General features: G+C 37.6%; 1 protein-coding gene across 1 annotated transcript in view; it reads left to right on the plus strand.

The window, feature by feature from the left end:
• The window catches only part of Fbxl17 (F-box and leucine rich repeat protein 17), a 479,631-nt gene that overhangs the window by 253,338 nt on the left and 213,538 nt on the right, over nucleotides 1-12,755 (plus strand).

The raw sequence follows: 12,755 nt of genomic DNA on the forward strand, positions 1-12,755 counted from the left end.
AAATTTTGATTCCAAACCTCTTATTTTATATCATCAAAACTTAAATCTTACCAAATTATACTTCTAATTCCCTTTAGTAGGTAAAGGACAAGGATGAGGAAATGTTTATCATTGCAACATTAAAAAATTTGTTTTTCAAAACTGAAGCAAAACTGGTGACTCACGAAAAGCATCCTATTTATCATAGGCCTTGTTAATTTTTAGTGGGACCCCAGCAAAGTCATTGTGTTAAATGATACCTTGAATTATTAAAGGAAAGTTGAGAGTGTGAGCTATGAGACCAAAGAAAATATTACACATTGTGCTTATAGGGGTCTGGTGAGGATTTTTCTTCTAGGGTTTTTCACATGCTTAAGTGAATTTCTTTTACTTACTTTGTTATAATGTGAAAGTGGAAAGACACTATGTCTGTCAAAGTTAGGTTGTTTGGAAGTGGTCCTGGAAATGGAGATTGGGTTATGTTCATTAAGAATGAGCTTCTGTGAAAGGAAGGAAGTGAAGGAAGAATTGGGCAGAGGTAAAATTCTAATGGATACAGGTACAACAGTGCCTTGGTATTGTGGTTCCAATATGAATTTTCTGCAAAGAGGTTTGAGATTTGAAGGCTTGGTTCTCAGCGGGTGGTGCTATTAAGAGGTGACTTGATTATGGGAGTGCTACTTAATCAATGGCTAATCCAAATTCATACCAAATTGAGACATACTTTTGAGTGCTGCATCTTGTCTCTGGCCTCTTCCTGTCACTCCTGTTTCTTGGATGCCATGAATTGGCACCACCATACCTTTCCAACGTGTTTCTGCCTTGCCACAGGCTCTAAAAGAGCATTCAGCAATAAATGCACTCAAACCTCTGAAACTGAGCCAGAATAAATTCCCCCTCCTTTGGGTTGATTTATTTCAGGTGTTTTGTCATAGGGGCGAAAAGATTACTAACACATTCAGTCAACTCATTGTCAAGTTTAAAGTATGTTTTGCCTGTTGGAGTGTCCTTCTTGCTAAAATAGATGCACTTAAAGTCTCCCTCCCATGATTTCATCACTGTTGTGAGCTGGTGCTGTGGTAAGGTGGCTCTCTGCAGCCAAGGCAGACCCTGAAGGAGTTCACAGCTAAAACTGTCTGCTGCCACTAACCCAGAGTGAGCAGGAAGACCTTGAAGAGAGAGTGTATATCTATCTCTACCAGTGTATTGAGTACTACACATAATCATTTGACTATCTTGTGTATATTTATATGGAGTTGGATTATTTATGCTATAAGTAACAAAAACAACTCACATTCATTCAGGGATTTAATTGGCTCCTGTGAAGAAAGTCCCCACATTGACTGGGTTTCAGATTTTTCTCAACCCTGCAATTCCAGTTCCGTTTCCTGGGGTTTCCTTGATTACTTCGCTTGGTAGATAGGTTTTGTTTTCTGGTGTGAGTTAGCAAGGTATAGTGGCTCTCTATCTGCATACCACATGGTCTGGAGCAAGACAGAGCATCTGCTGATATTAGGCACAATGCTAAATTCTGATACAAACTCTGCCTTGACATAGGTCTGTAGAGTGGCAGGGGTAGAGCAGGCCTAAATGACTAAGCCTGGGCTTCCCGCTCTACTCCTGGGGTGAATGTGGAGTCATCTACTAGATCCTCATGGATGTCAAGGGCTATGGAATAGGGAGACAGGCAAGGGTTTGTGATAAATGCCTCTGGCTGTGGTGCTGTCTCTTAGTAATTGGCTCACCTTGTTCTTTGAGCTGTTACTTGGGGGTAAAATTAAACTTGTTAACTGTAAAGCTGTCACAGAGTTGGACATCCACTGCAAGGAAGGAGGATATAGGAACTGTTACAAGACTGTGTAATCAAACTTTGAAATTGATATATTTGACTTTCATCTTGTCTTTTTTGTTCTGATTCACCTCTGGGTAAAGATAATAATGAGGAAAAAATAAGGAATCAAGGAGTTTAGATAATTCAAAATGTAGGCTGAAATTAAATCATGGAAAGCTGACTTTTGGGTCAAGTTGCAACTCCAAGCAGAGAAGAAAAATGAATAAAAGTGGCACACAGGAGTTGTAAGTATTAAAATATTTATCCACTTATAACAAGTTGTTAGTCTCGGGTGGTACCCATATCGTGTTGGTAGAAACTAGACCCTATGAAAGTTTTATTTGGAGATTTTATTTTATTTCATTTTTATAAACCATCAACACTTGATTTCTATGCTTTTACTAAATGGTTAAGATCATAGACTGACACTTATTAATTATACCAGATTTCTAGTTTTAATTAGAGAATCTCTTCTGAGACTAAACCTTTTTACCATTAGGCTGTTTGAAACCTATGAGATAAAAAGGGAGAGTTCTTTCAGAAAATTATTTACATGATTTTAATTAATGATTATAATCTCTATGGTCATTTTTGCAAAAGAGCATTTAATCCCTTAACCAGTTTTCATGATTTGCATTTTGCAAAAACATGTCAGCCCTGCAGGCTTATTATCTCTCTGAGTTGTGGGGTTTTTTTCAAATAAAACTTATTTTGGTTAAGTTTTATTTTGCAGCTTCTCCCAGCCCCAATTTTATACCTTAGCACCTGTTCCTCATGCAGAGAAAACTGATTGGTAGTAAAGTAAAGTTTGCCTCCTTTTGCCAAGACAGAACATAGCCCTTGGCAAGGTTACCTTTGAAAACAGTTTTTCATGCAGAGACCCTATACATGCAGCCTGGCTATTGCCAAGATCCGACTAACGAAGGGTCGGAGAGGTGGTGTATTCTTTTTCATTGCTGGAGGCACGTATATGTAGCATTTCTTCTGAGCAAAGGCACTCCAGCGTTTCAAACAGAGTCTAGCAGTTTAACCTTCCAGGAGGAAGGTCACTGTTAGTTTTTATTGATACTACAGAAGAAAGCCACTTTATAAGAATATGAAAGATAAATTCTTTGCTAAGTAGAAACGATTAAACACAGAGAATTTATAGCTTTCTTATGAAAATAGTCTTTTACATTTCCAAAGTTGCTTTTTCCCTCTCTTCCTTGCTGAGGTTTCGGTCAGATCCTTCTTTCTGATCACACTGAAATCTCTGGTGGAGACTTGGTAAGCCTCCCAGTGTGCAGCTTGGTTTGGGTATTTTTGTGCAATATATTTCCTATCATGTCTGATTATATTATATTTTTGAGAGCATTTACATTTCTCATGTGCTTTAAAAAGCTATCTATGGACTTTTAGTGGCTTCATACATTCTGAGACTGATGTTTTTGTTTCACAAGTTGGAAAATCCTAGAGAGCAATGTTTGGGGTTTACATGGAGCTGGGGAGGGAATGGAAAATGCATCTTCCTGAGTGCAGGATGAACTAGCCACTGTCTTAATGTCAGTGTGGTTTCTGAAATGAGGGTGCTGACAAGCCCTGAAGAAGAGGGCAGGGCCTTGGCTTTGTGTTCCTCATGCCAGATGGATGCTGCCCACATTATAAATCTGACTTATACCTACTTAAACATCGATTTTTAACATTGATTTTAACTTGTTTACCTTGTATCTTCCCCCAGCCTGTCATGGGCAAGGATAAAAGAATGAATTAATTTCTTAAAATTTCAGCATTACTGCTGACAGCCCCTAGTTACTCTGGCTTTTGGCTTATGATGTAATTGCTTCCTATACTCACTCCTCCATCAGGCTTCACCAGAGCTGGGCTGGTACCAGTGCCAAGCCCTGGAACCTACTCTGAGCTGAGTAAACTTTTTTCTTTACCAAGACTCAGGTATTTTTTTATGGCTACAGAAAATGAACTAACAGCGTCCTAATCTTTTTTCTGTATTTAGAACAACCAATCATACTATCGTAGAGCACAGAGTATTCTTTTCCTCTTAAAAATATATCTTCCGTACCTCTCAAGTTCAGTTATCACATGACTTAACTTTCCCAGCATATGGACTTACTTTCCATATTGTTTCTAGATTTAATTAGCATATTTTAGTTTTAATTTTGGTTTATAGTAACCTCTTTGTGAAGATTATGCAAATACCAATGAATGGTTGAAATATATTGTGCACTAAGTAACTTTGGGTTATGCCCTAAAAGGGAATATGGGGACCCTGGCTCCTCCTCATCCCATTGTCTCCCACGTGGCGATAAGAACTTCCTTTGCTACATGCTCCCACCTTGATCTGCTGCCTTACCCAGGCCCAAAATAAACCAGGCCAACCAGCCATAATTCACGGGCCAGATCATTGTCCTTTGTATGTTCATGAGAAAATAATGTTTGAATTATATTAGGCTTTTTTAAAGCCCTATAAATTTAACTAGTAGTTAGACTTGTCTAGTTTTTCTCTAATATATTGTTTAAGTCCTGTTCATTTATTTCTGTCAGCCCATGTCACAGTGCTACAGAGGTGGTGCACTGAATAAATCAGGTGCCTTCAGACAGTGGGTGGTGGTGTTCAGTCCTACACAAAAGTGCTGTGCAATATAGGATGCTTAATATCTGCCTCCCTACCTTGTTTCTTAATTGGGTCTGTGCTGCTCTAGGGGGCATTAGGTTGAAGTGAACAACAGTGTGGCAACAACATTACATTCCTGGAACCCAGTCAATTAATCTCACAAAGCATTTCAAAGGAGTTACTTCTAAGTAATTGTTGTATAAATTAGGCCCATTGCGATCACTGGGCAGTAAACAGGAGACAAGCCTGGTTTATGCAACCTAAAACACTTCACAGGTTTGCTGCTTCCAAACCCCCTGTGAGATAATCCTTAAAACCTCATTGCTGGCACCCACAAATAACCATACATTTCTTAAAAAATAATCACATTGACTGTGTTTTCCCCAGTGAGCCTGTAATTACACATTTAACTTATACAAGTAGAGGTTAATAATGATGGGATTTTTGAGTTTGAGGCTATTTTTCTCTAATGACTTTCTCTAGTCCTTGTATAACTCTGAGATTATAGCAAAGAATACTTCATCTTTACAAGCATTAAAGCTCCACCCAGTGGCTTTCATCACATCAAATAATAATCAAATACATTATTTCTGTTTCTTTAAAGCTAGGAATCAGCAGTTGCATCTTGAGATATCTATAGTCCAGTAATGTATCCGAATTCCTAAAAGGACTCTAGTGGAAAGAGTTTTAAAATTACTTTACCTTATAATTATATGAGTTATTTTTCTGCAACATGGTCAAATTATTCAGTAAAGGGTCCCACTGGTCTCAGAAAGAACCTGGCTTTCTAGAAAGCATGCTCAAGAAGTTCAATTCCTGCTGAACCAGGTTTAACCATGTGCACTTTTCTGTTCACATTGTATCATCTCCTCCGATATCAATGTGTTGAACTTGAGATCTTTAGGGTAGTATTCCTGAGAAATCTAGTTTAGTGCTTATTCTGGATCTGTTCCTAAACATAGCTGAAGCTAACCAGCAAAAAATGGGGCCATGTGAACCCAGAGCTGCAGCAGCCATAGTTCTGAATTGTGGAGAAAGTGATTCTGAAAGGAGCCAATTTGCAGGAATGGAAAGGTGCAGGAAGAAAGTAGGGCATCAGGAGGGACCAGAGAGTCAGTGGTTAAAGCATTTGCTGCCACTCCAGGTGTGGTTGTGCACCTTTGATCCCAGGAGAGGCAGAGGCAGGCAGATCTCTTTGAGATCAAAGCTAGCCTGGTGTACCTGGTGAGTTCCAGGCAGGCTGGGGCTAGAGAGACCCTGTCCAAAAAAAAAAGAAAGGCACTCACTGCCCTTCCAGAGGACCTGGGTTCGATGACCAACAGCACCAACTCCAGGCAACTCACTAGAACTCCATCTCCAGGGGTATGACACTTTCTTAAGTCCTCCATGGGCACCTGTATATGCAGACACATACAAATAAATCTTAAAATAAAATAGGGCACCAGGTTATTTGCTTAATCTACTCCATTGGCATTTATGCAATTCACCTTGGCTTGGGTTCTTTGACATTCAATAGGTACATGCTGAGTTAAGTACATTGTCCTTAAGTGTCCATAGCACTCCCAGAAACCTCTAATGCCCAGTTACTCCATTGCTTTATATTGGTCTCTGTAAGGAGAGGCTCTGTCTTCACTGTTTCTTGGCACATTCTGACAGTTAGTGGGTAACAGGTAAATGCCAAATGAAGAATGAATAAGCAATCATAGTTCAGAGTTCGACCCAGTTTCCAGTAAGAAGAGGATTTATATCTATTTGGTTTTGCATGATCTGATCACATATTGATGGCATCATTGGTAACATATATTAGTTGTATTGTTTTAAATTAACTATTTTCCCAATAATATTTTTAGTTCTATAAGAGTATAATAATGTACTTTCAGTTTTTTGTTTTTTATTTTTCAATTTTTGAAAATTTCATACAATATATTTTGATCATCTTTAGATCCACTTCTGTATCTGTACCCCTCATCTAATCTCCCACCAAATTTCTATGTTCTCTCTCCCCCTACCCCCTCTCTCTCCTTAGGTCTGTGTCCCTAAATGCCTTTCGGTGTAGGTCCATTTTCTGGAGTCTGCTCAACCTACTAAGAGCCTTACCCTTAAATGGGACTAAATCTCTCCTCCCAGCAGCCATCAGTTGCCAGTAGCTCCTCAGGTAGGGTCGGGGTTTCTTCCCCACTTCCACATGTCTGTGCTGAGATTCTGTCTGGCTTGAGCTTTTGTGGGACTTGTCTGCACTGTCACCATTGCTGTGAGTTCATATGAGGAACTGACCAGCAATCTGGAAAACTCTTGTTTTTAAACTTCTTTTTAGCTAAATATAGTTAGCTTGTGGAGCCTGGTTTCATGAGATTGCCCAAATCATCTGTAAAATTCATAACTATATTATTTCTAGCATTAAAAAATATTTTATATATATTTTGTAAACATCGCAGTAGCATTTTTCCATTATAAGGACCTAACTAACCATGCTGAACTTCTGGGAGTCTTTTTCATACTGTAAGACTTTGTTATAACTATTTTTTCATCTTCCTACAAATAGAATAGATTGCTGGGTGTGGTGGCTCACGCCTTTAGTCCCAGCACTCAGGAGGCAGAGGCAGGCGGATCTCTGTGAGTTCAAGGCCAGCCTGGTCTACATAGTGAGTTCCATGACAGCTGGGGCTACAGGGAGACCCTGTCTCAAAAAGACCCCCCCCCCACGAAAAAAGGACTATCAAACACATGCATTTTAGTGATTTTTATGGACATTGATTCAGTCCAATAAAGAATTTCATACATGCATATAAGGTGTTTTGATCAAATCAATGCCCATTCCTTCCCCTCCAACTCCTCCTATATCTCCCCATCACATTTTTCTGATTACTTCATGTACTCTTTCTTTTTCTTTGATTTATTTATTTATTTTTATGGGGCTTTTGGCTACTCTAACATTCCTCCTTCTGAAGAGGTAACCCTAAAATCTTTTAAAGATTAGATGCAAGCTCCCAAATACTTTCAACATTTTTGGCCTTTGGAACAGACTATGTTGCTAAGAGGCCCAAGGACATTGTGAGTTTTAGCCAAGAAACTGGCTATTTTTCTTTGGGGTCTTTTTACCCTAACTGCCTAGCCAGTTCCTACCTTCTATTCATATCACACCATCCTCTGAAGAGGTTACCCAAATTGCCAATAGGGAATCGGGACGCTGACTGTTCTGGCTTCTTCCATGCTGAACAGGGACGCAGGGTGAGGCAACTGGAGTACCCCTTCAGTGGGTCTATCTAAAAGACTCCCAAATTGCATAACTCTTGTCTCTAAGGGGAAAAGAAAGTCCTTGAATTGTGAATAGGAGATGTGAAGGAGAAGTAAAGGCAAGAGTAATTAGCATTACAGTTCTAGACAGGGAACTAGAAAAAAGTCAGAACAGGGAAATTTTCAAAAGTTCATATGAGAGTCCATTGGAATTTCTTGACAAGGACTTCCAAAAGCATCCCTCTTTTGGGTTCCTCCTCATTTTTCTTTTGTCTTCCAAGGTTGAACTCTAGAGTGATGAATTCAAGATTTGTTTTCAGGCATTTTGATAGCTGTTGGGGTGGTTAGAATCAGTGTCAATTTCCTATCAAAGGCCTCTCGATAGGGGGAGAAAAAAATATTTATCCATCATTTTAGAACAATAGCTGATCGTCTCCCTTAGCTACAGGTAGACACTACAGTATTGGAGACCAAGATTTGATTACATCTGAGCAGCACTTTCTGGTTAGAAACAAAGTCATCAATGAGAAATAATTGTCTAAATGACTTTTTTTTTTTTTTCTAAATGACTTTTATATAGACTTAAGCCTAATGTCTGGGAAGTGTAATCCCTTGAACTCTTAAAGAAATATACTGATGACTTTACTCTTTGGTTATACTTTTCTTTTAGGTATTTAAGACCATACAATTGACCCAAATAAATTATTTTATTTTTACACTTAAGGTCATTTGAGGATCTGTTCCTCAGGGGTCACATGGGCTGGTCACATGGGCTTGGGAGGAGCTCCTGGCTCCTTTCTTTTACCAGTTCCATCTATGTGATGGTAAGTCAAAGGTCCTGCTCAACTATGTCTGGCTTCACGTGGAAGCATGAGTGATATGTTTCCTCTGTGTTAACCCTCCTCTTTGTACACTTGGACACTGGTTCAAGTCCATCTCGTGGGGTCTCCAAGTCCTCCCTGAACAAGAGGACAGGTAACTCACTACAGTTACAGGACATTTTGAGAGATGTTCCATAGTCCCCTGGAACTTAGTTGACCTTGGAGGGCAAGGGACAAAAACTGTCCTTTAAGTCCCTCTGACCACATTAGTATAGGCCTCAAACTATGGCTATTAAACATCCAATAAGGTTAGTTCCACCAGTCTGGCACTTTTAATTATCATGTGCTATGTTTTTTGGGGTAAAAAAACAAATATTCTCAGATAAACCTTGGCTAGACATACATTTTGTTCCTTAAACTAATTGACTAAACTATGACCATAGAAAATTTTAAGATTTTTGTGTACATTATTTTTGTCTCATCCTTTGTATATCATAACAAATCTACACAGACCTTCATCAGTTCCTTATGCTTTCTCATTTTTTCTATTTTGGAAACTTTAACTTGGCCCTAGATATCTAAAACATTTCTATATGAGAAAGAATTAATGAAAAGTGAGTTTGAAAGTGTTACTAATGTTAAAGTCCAGGTGTAGTTCAGGGTTTCTTAGTGTTGTATCTAGGAACGTTTCTGCTGTTTGCAACCTGAGTCTGTCTTTGTCTTTGATATTGCTAAGACTTGAGTTTCTTAACAATTATCTTATTCAAACTGTATGTTTTAAGCATTTCAGGGTGTTCCTAAGAAGATTCTATAGTTATTGTAATTCTTTGTGTTTTGTCAAATGAACTCTTTAAAACTAAGTAAAGCTAAATTCATGAGTAAAATGATAAAAGTGTTCAATTTTGAAAATGTGGAATTTAATAGAAAATTAAAACCTATGTAAGCTGGTAAGCATTACAATTAAGAAAAAGATCAATGCTCAGGGTGCATGTGGGAGTCACTCAAGCCGAATGATCTGCTGACACCATGTTAAGGCACTAAGAAGCAGTGGGGTTGTGAGGTAAAGTCCAAGACTGTCAGAGAAGCCGATTTCCTGAAGGAGCAATATAATGGATCTAGATTCCGCAACAGTTTTATAGAATAAAATTTCTCTATAATTTGAGAAATTTGATTGTTTAGACAATTTTAGTGGAATTATACTCTAAAATGAAGTAGGAGACAGAATTTAGATTTTAATGTACCAATGGGTAAATGAAATATAGGAAATAAAAGGCAACAAGCTTACAGGATTTGGGTATACTTTTGAAGGAAAAAGCAAATTAATAATGATTTCAAAGGAAAATAAAATGAGGGGAGTTTCATTTAGGGATTGGGAAGAGTTTAGAGAAACAATGAGAGACTTAGAGGAATAGATGTGCGTGAGAGGAAAGGGGTAAGAAGGAAGAGGAAGTGTAAAGACAGGAGGAGGAAGAGAACATGGGGAGGAGGAAGAGTGGTAAAGAGCTGGAGAGAAGGGAAGAGGGGGGAAAGTAGGGGAGTGAATTGGAATTACATTGGCATTAATTTGATCTGATTGAGATTCATTACAACATGCACTTCAGTGAGGTCCTCACATGTGGAGATTCCAATCATGAAATGATATTTCCTGTCTAATTTGAAATATGCTCACAAAGCATATAATGCAGATGGAGGTCTCAGTTTTCAGTTTTCTCCTGTCCTGAAGTGGATAGTGCCTGCTACAGATTATCCTTCAGTGCTTCACATGGATGCGAAGGATATAGGTGACTGTGGGGAGCTTAGCCCCTGCATTTCTACTTTGGAAACATGGTACTAAGTTCCACGTGTTGGCATTCAAGCCACATGCTACACTTTGCGAACTGGGCTGATAGCACCGAGGTCATCCTAATAGCATGGCCTGGGTTTCATTAACATAATATTGTCATAGATTCCTTTGAGAAATTTTGTCATAAAGTGCTTTGGGTTCTGATTAGTTGAAACAACCTTTTGTCCTTCAAGAAATGGTATTTATTTAGTTTGAAAAAATAAAAGTATTATAGAAATTATCATCTTAATTAGCAAAATTACTGGATTTAAAGGATTCGTAGGCCTCTTTTTTGAAAAAATGATTCCTTTTTATTTACATTGAAGGAGTTTCCCTAAAACCATGCTGTAAATTAAACTTCATTTCCCAGTGATGGGTATGTGGAGTGGGTATTCTGAGTTGGGCTTCTATTTTAGAAGGCTTTATGTGTGACTGTGCTCTGGAACTATTGAGCCTTAAATTATTTTAATCTTACTAGTCCAGATAATAAGAACCAGGCTTAGAGGAAACTGTCCATAGCAAACTATCTGTATTTAATTAAGAGACATGATATTAACTTGGATATCTTTTTATCTGTTTTCAGAAGTCCTGTGATCCTGGCAATTGAGGTTTGGTTGACCCTAATGAGTTTACACTGATGAGTAATGTTTTGATTTACTCAGTAGGGACAGCAGTAGGACATATCTTGTGAGATGGCATCCAAGTAATTATAGTAGTAAGATATATCCTTATTAAGTAAAGTCTGTAAGTGACTTGAAAATAGTATAATTTTTCAGTTCTCATGTTATGATAGTTTCTTTCTTCATGCAGTCATGAAGATGTCTTTGCATTTAGCCACATGAAAAATAAAATTTTAAGTAATACAGTCTGTTAAAATATCTTTGAGTTAATGTCTCTGACATTACAGCTATTTTTAAGGACTATCAACTTCTTAAAGACGAACATGATCTCAAGGAAGCCATCGTTAACCTAATCATAACCTTAAGATTGCTTGTGTCATTGAATCTTTTTGCAGAATTTGTCTTTGCAGGACCTGATTGGATATTGGATATAAGGGAATGGCACAGTGAACATGCTAATTTCTGATAAGATGATTTATTTTTTTGTCCTTTCTTTGGGATTTTAAAGAGTGAAACACTTCTTTACCACTGAGTTATGACCTCAGCCCTCTGAAGATAATTCTAACATTGATAGATTCATTTGCAAATTACTTCCATGAAGAAATACTTCTACTGAATCCTCTATTGAAACACATCATGTTTTAATTTGATAGATGCCATGTGTCCAAACAAGTATTTTAGGACAGCAAAAGAAGAATTAACTAACTTAGATGAATAATTATGTACAACTGTTTCTGCAGAGTAGTTTTGCTGTTTGACCAAGGAGTGTTTTTTTTTTTTTTTTTTTTTTTTTTTTTTTTTTTTTTTTTTTTTTTTTTTTTTTTTTTTTTTTTTTTTTTTTTTTTTTTTTTTTCAAAATAAAAAAAAAAAAAAGTCCTTCTCACATTTTGGAACTTGGTTTTGGGGCATCTGCATGAGGAAGGTTTTGAAATGAGAATGATGAACATCCAAGGTCATCAGTTCTAGTTTCTTCCTCCTCCGCCTATGTGGGACATGACATCTTTGAAGCCGAGAAAAATGCAGCTTGTTTCACTAAGTGTAACCAGTTCAAGAGGAGAGAAGTCTGTGTTTCCTCCCTGGTTGCACATATCTGTGATATATTGAGTTATAGTTTATAAAATCTAGCTTCTTAATGAGAATGATTCCCTTTGTGACTTTCACTTGCGAAAATACTTTGTATTTCCTTCTCATGCTTACTGTTGGCGTGATACATATATGTGAAAACTTATTAGCACTGATAACATAAAAATATCCTTTAAGAATGATTTTCTCCCAAAATAAGTTCCCTTTTTTGCATATGGATAACATTAACTTCTCATTATCTTCTTTGACTTAAAAAAGGTATATATCCTTCATGTTCCTTTCCATAGGTAGACTAGCCATATGCCAAGCTGTTAAATTAAGTTCTGGTCTTCTAATTCTTATTTACCTTTAAGCCAAAAATTTTGGGGATTAAACTCAGGGCCTCATGCATGCTAGGTGAGCGCTCTGCTGCAAAGCTACTTCCCCAGCCCCTAATATCCACTTCTTAAGACACAAATTCACTTATTTAAATGCAGATACATCATGACACAGGGCAGAAAAACAAGTAATATTGTAGCTTTAGTAAAATTTGTTGAGCTTTAAACTTCAGGATGTCTGTACTTTTCCCTTACTTCTCTTAGCTTTGCCTGTAAATCTTACAGAAAAAAGAAAAAGCAAAATATATCTGCGTATTGAGTGTATGTGAGCAGGTACATGATCTTTTCTTTCTGAATCAGATGTTCTTGTCAGAAGCCAAGAGCATTCTAATCGCCCCATTATTATCCAGCACTGGCCCTCAAGTTGGATATATATATAT

The sequence above is a fragment of the Nannospalax galili genome, unplaced genomic scaffold (genome assembly GCF_000622305.1).
Source record: "Nannospalax galili isolate Female #2095 unplaced genomic scaffold, S.galili_v1.0 scaffold578, whole genome shotgun sequence".
Lineage (NCBI taxonomy): Eukaryota > Metazoa > Chordata > Mammalia > Rodentia > Spalacidae > Nannospalax > Nannospalax galili.